This window comes from Rattus norvegicus, chromosome 20 (genome assembly GCF_021556685.1).
Source record: "Rattus norvegicus strain SHRSP/BbbUtx chromosome 20, alternate assembly SHRSP_T2T, whole genome shotgun sequence".
Lineage (NCBI taxonomy): Eukaryota > Metazoa > Chordata > Mammalia > Rodentia > Muridae > Rattus > Rattus norvegicus.
Window position 1 is genome coordinate 1723506 of NC_141553.1, and position 12408 is coordinate 1735913.

General features: G+C 44.7%; 1 long non-coding RNA gene across 1 annotated transcript; it reads right to left on the reverse strand.

The window, feature by feature from the left end:
- Positions 1–4057: 4057 nt before the first annotated feature.
- On the reverse strand, positions 4058–10808 carry LOC102554813 (uncharacterized). Its single transcript, XR_015645333.1, has 2 exons — positions 10012–10808; positions 4058–4493 (listed from the first exon to the last, which is right to left on the reverse strand). It is a non-coding gene; the product is annotated as an uncharacterized LOC102554813 (long non-coding RNA).
- Between the last annotated feature and the right edge of the window lie 1600 nt (positions 10809–12408).

Here is a 12408-nt window from a genome sequence, read left to right on the forward strand (position 1 = left end):
AAACAAACCTCCCAGCTCAACATCAAAACACACCAGCAAAATTTGAGGCTGGGTGTGATGGTGCATGACTACAATCCTAAACTCGGGAATCTGAGGCCAAAGGATTGCTCTGAGTTCCATGCCAACTCGGGCTACATATGAAACGCTCTCAAAAAACAACCACCATCCCAACTTAAAAAAAAAAAAGAAAAGAAAGACCCAACACAATCTAAATCCATTTTGCAAAAGATGCATTTCTGTGCAGGTAGAATGGTATCATGCCACACAAGACACTTTGTCTTAATTCCTAGAAAACTGAAGACATTGCCTTACTTAGAAACGGAGAATTAATTTGAGGTCGTACCATGTTTGATAATCGGTTGAGCTTAAAGTAGGGAGACTGTTCTAGAGTAAATAGGTGCCTCCCCTGTAATCACACGAATTCTTAAAAGTGAAGAGTGAGGGGCTGGGGATTTAGCTCAGTGGTAGAGCGCTTACCTAGGAAGCGCAAGGCCCTGGGTTCGGTCCCCAGCTCCGAAAAAAAGAACCAAAAAAAAAAAAAAAAAGTGAAGAGTGAGAACAGAGAGGACAATGAGAGAGCTAGTAGCACAAGAAGTTCTCAGACTGATATTGCTGGTATATATACATACATACATATATATATATATATACATACATACATACATATATATATATATATATATATATATATATATATATATATATATATATTCTGGCATGGCAGCCAGAAGAGGTCATCATATTTCTTGAAGCTGGACTCAAAGGCAGTTATGAGTCACCCAGCGTGGGTGCTAGGAACCTAATTCAGGTCCTCTGCAGAAGTAGCAAGTACTCTGTGCTAGTTAGTTTCATGTCAGCTTGACCCAAGCTAGAATTGTTGAAAAGGAGGGAGCTTCACTTGAGAAAATGCCACCATAAGATTTGGCTGTAGGCAAATCTGTAGGGCATTTTTCATAATTAGTGATCTGTGAGGGAGAGGCCTCCACATGAGGGAGGTGGGCTGGTGGTCCTGGGTTCTACAAGAAATCAGGTGAAAGAAGCCATAAGAAGCAAATAAACAACACCTTCCACGGCCTCTGCATCAACTCCTGCCTCAAGGTTCCTGTCCTGCTCGAATTCCTATCCTCACTGCTTTTTTTTTCTTTTTTTCTTTTTTTCGGAGCTGGGGACGGAACCCAGGGCCTTGCGCTTGCTAGGCAAGTGCTCTACCACTGAGCTAAATCCCCAACCCCTATCCTCATTGCTTTTGATGATGAACTGTTATATGGGAGTGTGGGCAAAATGAACCCTTTCCTCCCCAAGTTGTTTGTTTAGTCATGGTGTTTCACCACAGCAATAGTAGCTGCACTGGCTGGCTTTGTGTGTCAGCCTGACGCAAGCTGGAGTTATCACAGAAAAAGGAGCCTCAGTTGTGGAAATGCCTTCATGAGACCCGGCTGTAAGGCATTTTCTCAATTAGTGATGAAGGGAGGAGGACCCAGCCCATTGTGGGTGGTGTGGTCCCTGGACTGGTGGTCTTGGATTGTATAAGAGAGCAAGCTGAGCAAGCCAGGGGAAGCAAGCCAGTAAGTAACATCCCTCCATGGCCTCTGCATCAGCTCCTGCTTCCTGACCTGCTTGAGTTCCAGTTCTGACTTCCTTTGGTGATGAACAGCCATGTGGAAGTGTGAGCTGAGTAAACCCTTTCCTCCCCAACTTGCTTCTTGGTCATGAAGTTTGTGCAGGAATGGAAACCCTAACTCTAATTGAGGCACACACTATTAACTATTAAACCATCTCTCCAGCTCCCATACACTGCTGGCATTGAAGAAGGGAGCCATCAGGGCCTCAAGAAGCAGCAAAAACTAAGAGAATGGATCACCCACGCATTCATCCATCGGGAACCAGGTCCTGCTGAGACCTTCATTTTATCCCAGTGAGACCCTTTACAGACTTATGAACTAAGGAATGAAAAGACAGCAAATGTAGGGGCTGGAGAGATGGTTACACAGCTAAAGGCACTTGCTACTCTTCCAGAGCCCACAGCAGATGACTCACGACCACATACGTATAACTTCAGGTCTTCAGGTCTTCTGGGCACCCACGCATGTGGCCTATATTCACACACACACACACACACACACACACACACACACACACACACACACACACACTAAGAATTTTAATTAAAATGATGACCTAGGGATGTGGCTCAGTGGTTAAGAGCACGGACTGCTCTCCCAGAGGTCCTGAGTTCAAATCCCAGCAACCACACGGTGGCCCATGACCATCTGTAATGGGATCTGATGCCCTCTTCTGGTGTGTCTGAAGACAGCTACAGTGTACTCATATACAAAATAAATTAAAAAAAAATCACTAAACTTTGTGGTAAGTTTATTGCAGAAGCTGTAAGAAATTAATACCCATACGGGTCCTTTCTCCTTATCTCTTGCCTTGGGGTTTGTATTTGTGCATTTGTTGTTGTTGACTTTATTTTGTTGAGACATAGTCTTTTTTTTTTTTTTAAGATTTATTTATTTATTATACATAAGTACACTGTAGCTGTCTTCAGATACACCAGAAGAGGGCATCAGATCTCTTTACAGATGGTTGTGAGCCACCATGTGGTTGCTGGGAATTGAACTCATGACCTCTGGAAGAGCAGTCGGGTGCTCTTAACCGCTGAGCCATCTCTCCAGCCCCGAGACATAGTCTTTTGATGTAGCCCCAGGCTGACCTAGATTTGCTATGTGGCCCATATTAGCGTCAAACTTGAAACCTTACCACGGCCTAAGTTGAATGCTAGGATCACAGGTATGTGACATCACACGACAATGTGTATGTCTGTTTTATTCTGATTACCTGGATTTTACTGCTTTTCTTCAGAGCCTTGTTAGTCCCCCTTTGTCTCCTGTTTTTTTTCCTCTTCTTTTCTTTCTTTCGTTCTTTCATTCTTTCGTTCCTCCTCCTCCTCTTCCTCCTCCTCCTCCTCATCCTCTTCCTCCTCCTCCTCCTCATCCTCTTCCTCCTCCTCCTTCTTCTTCGTAAAACAGGGTCTCACTGTGTTTCCAGCTGTCCCAGAACTTACTATGTAAAGCATGCTGGCCTTGAACTCACAGAGAATCAGCTTATTGCTGTCTCCTAAGTGGGATACTAAAGGCGTGTGCCACCATGTTCAGCTGGATTATTTGATTACCTTGACTCTATTTCTACCTTCAACATCTCTTAACAGGGTTCTTTCTGGATGTGGTCCTGGAGTACTAGAAGAACACCTCTAAGTCTCCAGTCCAAGTTGCCTTGCTATGGCCCTCAAGGTCTTCTCTTGTAAGCACTTCATAGCCTTGTTTGGACATTGAAACCGCCAAAGAATCTTAAGTTTCTGACTCCCTGGGTGACACCTCCAACCAATGAAGCAGAACCTCTGGACGTGCGCGACAGACATCAGCAGCTTTCAAGCTCTTGAGTGATGTCTTGCATCATGAGATTGCAGTAGACCCGCCCCTCCTGTTTGGTTTTTTCTGCTCAGGCCACAGTGCCTTTCGGTTTCTTGTTCCTAGAACATTCCAAGTCTGATTTAGATGTTCAGTCTCAGTACGTATTGTTCCTTCACTTTAGAGAAAGCTTTGAATGCCTCTCCCTGTCATCTCATCCGGGTCTCAACGCAAAGGCAACATAGTCAGAGAGGACTCTTGTTTTCCAGTGTTAGGGTTGGATGCCCCGGCCTCACACCTTCTGGGTAAGTAATTTATTACTGAGCTACCCCTCCAGCCCCAGAGAAGGATTCATCCATTAGCATTTACTTATTTATTTTTAAGTTAATCTGTAGATGTATGTGCCTGCACCAACTTATGTGCATGCATTCACAGGTGCACAGAAGCCAAAGGCTGTCTGATTCCCCTGGATCTGGAGTTAAACATAGAAGCCTGGTGGGAACCAGATTCTAGCCACTACAAGAGCGATAAGCTCTCTTACCCACTGAACTGTATATCCAGTCCCAATACCACATACATTTCAAGTCGTTTTTCTCAAAGGAATGAATTGTCTTCTTAAATTTTTATCTCCATCATCTTTATCTTGGTCTCCAATACTCCAATTATCTGTTTTTATTTATTTTTTTTTTTACTTCCATCCAACTTTTATCTATTCCTACCCCACAGGAGCAGGAATGTAGCCCTAATGTTCACGACCGTCTGACACACACCTGGCCCAGTGCCCAGCCCAGTGTCTCAATGTCTCTACTCAGTTGTTGGATTACTCATTGGGCAAAGTGAGAAGATCCTCCTTTGAATGACTACTCACCCCATCTAAATGCCAGACAAAGCCACTCTTATCAAGCAGCAGTCCTCCTTCATGGTCAGCTGTCAGGGATGGTGCTGGAGAATGCTTGGCTCATATAGAAGAACTGGAGTTCATTCGCTCGTTCTCTTGCAGAAGCATACAATGAGCTATCGCTTCCCCATCTACAGCCAGGTGGCGAGGACTTCCTGGATTCCAAACGCTCACACCTGATGGTTCTAGGACAAGGAAAAGGCATTTACCTCTGCCAGGAACATTTTACTTCTCAAGACCTTCTCCCTCCCTCCCTAGATGCCCTAATGAGTTTACCTTATTTAATGATCTTCTGATCCTCCCGAGAGTTCATTCTGTGACCATAAACGGAGAGTGGAGGTAGGTATGTGTGGTAGGGGTGTGTGTGTGTGTGTGTGTGTGTGTGTGTGTGTGTTGGCTTGGCTTGCTCCAATTGACTGTAATAGCATAGCATCCCGCCCCTCATTAAAGCAAGTAAGTGCCTTCTACACAACTGTTCCTACCCCTTTCAGGATGCCTACGTATGGTGCTGTTTTACAGCATAGTACCTCTCTGCTCGCTACTGAGGAGCATTAGAAGTCAGACAGGCCCCTTCCTTTTCTTTCTCTTTCCTGTTTTTTTCCCTCTCCACTCCTTCTGTTTATCCCCCACCCCCAGTCTGTCTTTCCTCTGTATCAGTAACACCTTATCCTTTTAAAAAGTCTCTAAGCCTTTAAGGAGGGGAGGTAGGCATGAAGAGGTGTTCAGGAGAATGGTCATAGAATAGTCATAGTCCCTACCCTTAGGAAGTGTGATAAGGCAGGTAAAGTATATCCATCACCACCCCAAATCTATCATTACTAAATTAGGGAGTGTAATAAGACAGATAAAGTGTCTCCATCCCCAGGTATGCTGGGGTGAGGGGTGGATTGGAAGTTCTTTCTGAAGATGTATTAGAGGAGAGGAGGAAGTGATATCAGAAGATTCTCCTGGAGGAAATGACCTGTAAATGGGAGGAGGTCTGAGCCAAAATGAGAGGGACAGTGGTGGTGGTGGTGGGAGACCAAGCAAAGAACTTTTCTACTGAAAGTGCTAAAAGAAGACCCAGAAGAAAAAGAATCGAAACCGGCCGATGCTGTGATCCTTTCTCAACTCCCATACGTGGCCGTCTTCTCTTCAACCACATCTCAATAACTGCTCATTTTAAAGAAAAGAATGTGCAGCATTCAGTGTTCTTTAGTGTACCTGGAAGTTCTCTGGAGCAACTGTTGCAAGGGCTCAGAGTAGACTCTTTCCTGACTGAAGTGTGGCTTCAGAAGGGTGTGTATCCGAAGAGCACATTCTCTCTCTCTCTCTCTCTCTCTCTCTCTCTCTCTCTCTCTCTCTCTCTCTCTCCTTTGCTTTTTTCTCTGTCCCTCTTTACAACTCTTCCCTTCCTCTTTTGAGCAGTTCCCCCTGAGAGCTGGGTGTTCACCATCCTGGATGCTCATGTACTGCCAATAACTTCCCTGCTGGTATCTTTATCCAACTTCATTTTTTTTTCCGTTTTTTTTTTCTTTCTTTTTTGTTTTTTCAGAGCTGGGGACCGAACCCAGGGCCTTGCGCTTGCTAGGCAAGTGCTCTACCGCTGAGCTAAATCCCCAAACCCCTTTATCCAACTTCTAAATATCTGTTCTCTATTCCCCTCTCTCTTCAGTGGCTTTCCGGCCCTTCCATTTTCCATGGCCTCTTAGCGGTATCCCTTCAAGAGCTGACCATTTGCTCACCCCTCACACTCCATCATTCAAGAATTGTTTTCTAAACACCCAGTGTGTTCCTAGCACTGTCCGAGGAGAGGGGGTTACCAAGCAGAAGTCCAACACGGTTTCTTGTCCTCGGGCAATTTGAATTGTATTGGCAGAAACTAATAATAAGCAAGTAAACAGATAAATTAGCAAGATAATAATAGATTACAACCGCTTTGAGGGATATAAAGAGGCTAATATACCAGGAATTAACTGGAGGAGGCACCGAGTAGCTTTAATAGGATAATAGGTGGAGCTCTGCTGACATTTGAGCTGAGCTCTGGCAGATGAGAGGGACCCATTGTGAGGAGCTGGGGAAGAGTCATCTTGGTAGCAGCAGCCTTGTAACTGACCAAGAAGGTTCAACACGGGATAGGAGAGATGTCAGAAGCACTATGTTAGGGTCAGAATAAGAACTTTGCTTTGTTCTGAGTCTTTAGTGGAGGAACTATCTGGCCTAGATAATTTTCTGTATCTAGAAGCTCATCCTTCTTTTTAGCTTCTCTGTTCCCTTTCTTTTCTTTTTTTTTTCTTTTTTTTTCGGAGCTGGGGACAGAACCCAGGGCCTTGCGCTTGCTAGGCAAGCGCTCTACCACTGAGCTAAATCCCCAACCCCCTCTGTTCCCTTTCTAATTCTGGGTTTTCCATGCCATGTACGCACAAGGTGGACATCTCTGTTTCATATCCATCCCATTGTCATCTTCCAAATAAACCAGTTTTTCGTTTTTTGTTTTTTACCTGCCCAAGGTCTCTAAGTGTACCACATGAAGCAGATACTGGCTCCTGATAATTAAAGATCATAAAATAACTGATACATGAGTGGAGAAAAAACCTTTCTAATTTTCATCCCTTGGGAGTGAAGGAGTAGGCTTCCTTCTGTCTCATAAGCAGCTGTTTCAGATATTCATAACATAGGATATGCCCAGTGTTAGGATCCAGGAATCACAGGAAACAGGAGGAGCAAAGAAGTTCATGCTCAGTGATGCTCTAGCAGCAAGAGGGATCCTCAGCGGGACTGGAGATGGAGCCCAGAGACACAGCTTCTTGTCAGATATGTATAAGGCTCTGGGTTCACCCACAGTCATAAAAGAAGAAAAGAGCATGGGCTATTAAACAATCACACAGGAGCTGTATCAGGTCAGGCTCTGGGTAGGAAGCAGAAGCCCAGTGGCCATTCTAAAGACCAAGAGATATAACTCAGGGAACTAGGTGATGACAACATCATTGAATGCCGTGGAAGATTCAAAGTCATGAGGTCCTACCTAAATCCTAAACATCTTAATGGACACTTCACGATCAATCCCCATCATTCACAGTTTGTAGATATTTCTAGAACAGCACACACTGTCCCACCACCCTGCCACCGGCAACTCATGTCTACTGGGACCTGTCCACCTTCCTCTGAGGGGCAATGACATCTTCTGCTTTTGGAACTCATACAAGTTCATCTATTTGGGATAGCTTTAATGTACATCTAAGAGTTCTAGCCTCAAAGAACTTCTGAGAAGTAAAGTGTTGTACTTTCTAATTTCTTCAACTAAAAGAGGACTGAAGTGAGCATATATCTAGGGTTGGAAATAAGAAATAAGGCATCTAGTTCAATTTGAATTCCAGATAACAAGTATTTTAATATAGGTGTTCTGGAAATATTACCTGGAACATATTTATCTAAGTGAACATTTGTTGTTTACCCCAAACTCAAATTTAAATGAAGACCTGCATTTCCATCTGTTTCTGTTTGGTTTGTTTGCTATGACAGGGTCTTGCTATGCATCCCTGACTGCTATCAAGGTACTCCTCAGTCTTCCAAGGACTGAAATTACAGGCATGGGCCAACATGCCTGGCAGCCATTTGATAAATGTAAGACCTCTACAAGTATCCAACACAGAGGCTTAGAGAAGGGACCCTTTTCTAAGGAGGTGACACCAAGATATGGGAGATGAATAGTCCATCCTATGCAAAGAAGAAGGAGAGTTCAAGGGAGAGAGAACAGCTTTGTACAGACCCAGAGACAAGAACACTGAGCTAGTGTAAGCAGAGCTGGTACACAGTGAGCAGGATATAAAGATGGTTCAAATAATAATGAGGACTTAGGCAAAGGGTAGATATTAGCTCTGATTAGTCAAGGGAGACAAGGATGGGAAATACCAACCCCCTACATGCTGATAGCAGCCCTCAGGGTAACTTGAGGTGGTCCAGCCTAAAGAGAGAAAACATTCTAGTAGTTCAGGTGAGAAATGTTGGCTTGAAGGAGTGGGAACCGATGAAGCTGGAATAAGCAGGTCAATCTGAAATATAATTTATAGATGGAACTGAAGAATGTGTTGGAGTAAGCTTCAGAGGATGAGGGTAAGGAAAATGAAGGATAAGTTAGTTTTTCTTTCCCATTAGGTTTTCTTTTCTTTCTTTGTTTCTTCTTTGTTTCTTTCTTTGTTTCTTTGTATCTTTCTTTCTTTGTTTCTTTCTTTCTTTGAGACATGCTTTCTCTACATATCCCTGGCTGTCTTGGAACTCACTATGTAGACCAGAGTGGCTTCAAACTCCCAGAGATTGATCTGTCTCTGCCTCCTGAGCACTGGAATTAAAGGCATACCCCGAAAGGGATGAGTTCTTAATTCTGCATCCACACCAGTGCTATAACTGAAACACTTATGACCGAGAGCTCTTAATGAGCTTTAGTTATCCATCAGACAACTGTGTGTAAGGACTGTCCTTTCTGTGGGAACATTCTTTACTGTGGCCTCACCTGCTCTGCTGTTCCATTTCCCGAGCATCCACTTTAGGAACCCGTCACATAAATTGTTTTACTTAACGAGTTATGTTGGCACTCAAAAAGTTTCAAATTTGAGGGTTCTGCAATTTTGGATTTCTTTCTTTTGGATTAGGAATGACAATGACCAATCTGTATCTTCCTTCCTTGGAAGGAGGACAAGAAATGCTGGGCATGGCACCTTAATTACAATTTTAGTAGGTAATAAACAAAGCTTGGGAGAGGAGGGCCTGAGGAGGAGTTAATTGTTCATCTGCAGGAAGTTTGTCAGGATGAAGGGGGAAACAGGCAAGAGCTCTGAAGCAGAAGCTGCTGAGGCATTAGGATTCGGCACACAGATCAGGTGGCTGTAGCAGAGGGAACCTTAAAGAGGTGACCTGAGGCTGGGCCTTGACAACACTGTAAGGCTTTCCTTAGTGGAGGTAGGGTGATGGGACAGGGCCGACTGTATTGGTGGCAGCAGCACCATTGCCAGTTGGGTTGGATGTGGTGTGAGAGCAAATGAAGAGTTGAGGAGAAGTGGATTGGCCAGGATCTGGGAGGATGTGGCCATCTGCAGCATAGGTGAGGAAGACTATGGGTGAAGACGAAGAGTCAAATGCTAAGGGGCTTAAGAGGTGGTTTGGGGACTGAGAGAATGGGGTTCAGTTCCCAGAACCCACGTTGGGTGGCTCACCACTACCTGTAACCCAAGTTCCAGAAGATCCAACAGCTATTGATCTATGGGCACTTTAACCAACATGGTACATAATCAGAGTAGCAGACACACATACACATACAATTCTTTAACAATCGATGTTTAAAATAAAAAAAAAGAGTTAAAGATTAAACTCAGCATGGTGGCACGCCTCTGTCATTATAGCTCTCTGGAAGCTGAGACGGGAGCCATTCCTGAGAGTTAGAGTCCAATGTGGATTACTCAGCAAGACCCTGGTAGGAGGAGGGGGAGAGGAATGAGATGCCATAGGGGTACATGATACAGCTGTGCAGTGACATCTATGGAGTCTGTCAATATGTACGGCGACTATACAACAAAGAGTTAAAGATTGCGTGTGTGCATCTGGGTTTGTCTGTTATGGACTGTGCATCCCTGAGTAAGCATATGGCATTATGGGTAGTGGTGAAACCAAAATAGTCCCTATTAACATTAGCCATTTGTAATTCTTGTAAATTTTTTCTTGCTCTCTTACCTGGTTCAGAAGAGTCTAAGCGTCTCCTTTATTGTAAGGAACCTGGAGGGCAGGCAGAATAGGAAGTCCCTTTGCACAGCAAGATCAGAGTCAACGTCAGCCTTAGGGACACAGCAGACAGTGGTGCTCCTGCTGCCCATATTGTTAAACCTTGAATCCTGACTCCCAGGGATAGTATGAGTCAAACAACAGGTCTATGAGTCAGAAACATGAAAGAAACGTGAAGCAGAGAAGGCTGGCTGGAGAAAGAGACAGCAACACAGAGAGTGACCTAGAAAAGCCTCTTGAGCTGAGAGCCAGTCTATGTGCTTCTGGGTCTTGGCCCAAAGAACCAACTCTCCCTCCTTCTTTCCTTCCTCTTCCCTGATGACTTGTCACCAAAATATCACAGGCATGCTGTTGGCAACCAGCCTGGTAATTAGTGCAGCAGCCTCTCCCTCTGACTTCCTCTAGAGCCAAGCCTCCAGAGATCCCCCAACTCACCCCTCCAGCCCTGCCCCATCCTATGTTGTATCTCTAGAAGTAAACATTGGCCTCAGGACCTGCCTAGGCCTCTCAACTCCCCTCCCGAATCCCCTCCTGGCACAGAGATGGCATCTGGCACCCTTTTATCTACCATCTCAGAACACTTTTGTGAGCATCTTTGAAACCTGGGTTTGGTAGCTGTGTCACACCCATGCTGCTCCCGGCCCCGGGGGAGGGGGAGGGGGAGGGGGCATGCAAGGCATGAAGAGTAGGAGGGACTTCAGAATAGCAGAGGAAATGGAGCTTACAAAAGCTGGTGAGGTGGTTCCAACAAAGCTGTGAAGAGCAGCTACGGGGAGAAGAAAGGTGAGGAGGACGCTGAGAAGGGACTTTGGAAAGATAGTGCCCATCAAGGTAGATGCAGAACAGAAGGCAAGAAATAACCATACCAGAAGCAAATCTAGCACCAGCAGGGGAGGGAGTCTGGCAGAGCGGCTGAATATGGGAGGGAATTGTTAACAGTTGGAGAAGAGGCAACAATGTTTCATATTGCTACAGCACCTTCAGCTTTCCTTCTGGGAGGGGATTGTTAGCAGTTGGAGAAGAAGCAACAATGTTTCATATTGCTACAGCACCTTCAGCTTCCTTCCACATTTGTCATAGATGTCATCACTTAGAGATTAGATATGGAGGAACTCAGGCTGAGAAAGGTAACATGAATTATGTGGCTTGTGAGAATGAGAATTCTCTTTCCTCATTTTCTCTGGGAAGGAGGAGACTGGTAGATCTCTGGGGCTGACTGGTTGACCAATTAATTTACTTGTTAAGCTCTAGCCCAATAAGAGACTTTGTTTAAAAAAAAAAAAAAACAAGATGGAGAGCTCCTGAGAAATGACAGCTACACACACACACACACACACACACACACACACACACACACACACACACACACGAAAATAGCTGGACCTGATAGTTCATACCTTTAATGTCAGCACTTGAGAGATAGAAGCAGGCCAGCTAGGGCTACATAGAGAAACCTAGTATTAAAAAACAAAATATAAAAAAAGGGAGATTTAACTCTTTTCCCCTCTATTATAGCAGTGTCTGTTAAAGGGGGAGAATAAACATCATCCTGTCCCACCATCACCACCACCACTCCTCTTAAGGGCCTGGTCTCATTTTAGCCAAGGCTGGCTTTGAACTCTTGATCCTGTTACTTTCACTGCTCAAGTGCTAGGATTATAGATCTGTACCTGGTTCCTCCTCCACCAAGCAGTCTAAGTCACGTTGCCTTCCAAAGACTGAGTTACTTGTCAAAAAGTGATGTGAAAAAAGCAAGCCAAACAGATTGGGGTGTGGTCCAGGGCTAGAGGGCTTCTTTTGGGGGAGGGTAGTTTAGAAAAGCTTCACAAGGGGAAGTCTGGGAAAGGGAAATGCACTAGAGGACAGTGGGAGGAGGCAGGAGAGGGCCTGTGAGGCAAAGCCAGCAAGCAGAGTGTGTGGGAGAACTTGGTACGTTCAAAGAAAACAAAAGAGGGCGTGAAGGGAGATGGAAAGAGAATCTACAGAAATAATCAGGAGACAGTAACATTAAATTTATGGTCTATTCAAAACCATGGAGAACTGCGCTCTCTCTCTCTCTCTCTCTCTCTCTCTCTCTCTCTCTCTCTCTCTCTCTCTCTCTCCCTGTGTGTGTGTGTGTGTGTGTGTGTGTGTGTGTGTGTGTGTGTGACGACTTCGGTGGAATAAAGAACATTCCGTGACCATTCCCATATGCCAGGCAACATGTAAAGGGCTTTCATGAACATTATTCAATTTAACCTATGCTGGACTTGAAAGTAATGAGGAGGAGCTTGGAGCTTGTCATGTAGTAGAACAGGCATTTAGCCTGTATGAAGCGCTGTATTTCATCCCCAGCACCAAAGCAAAGCA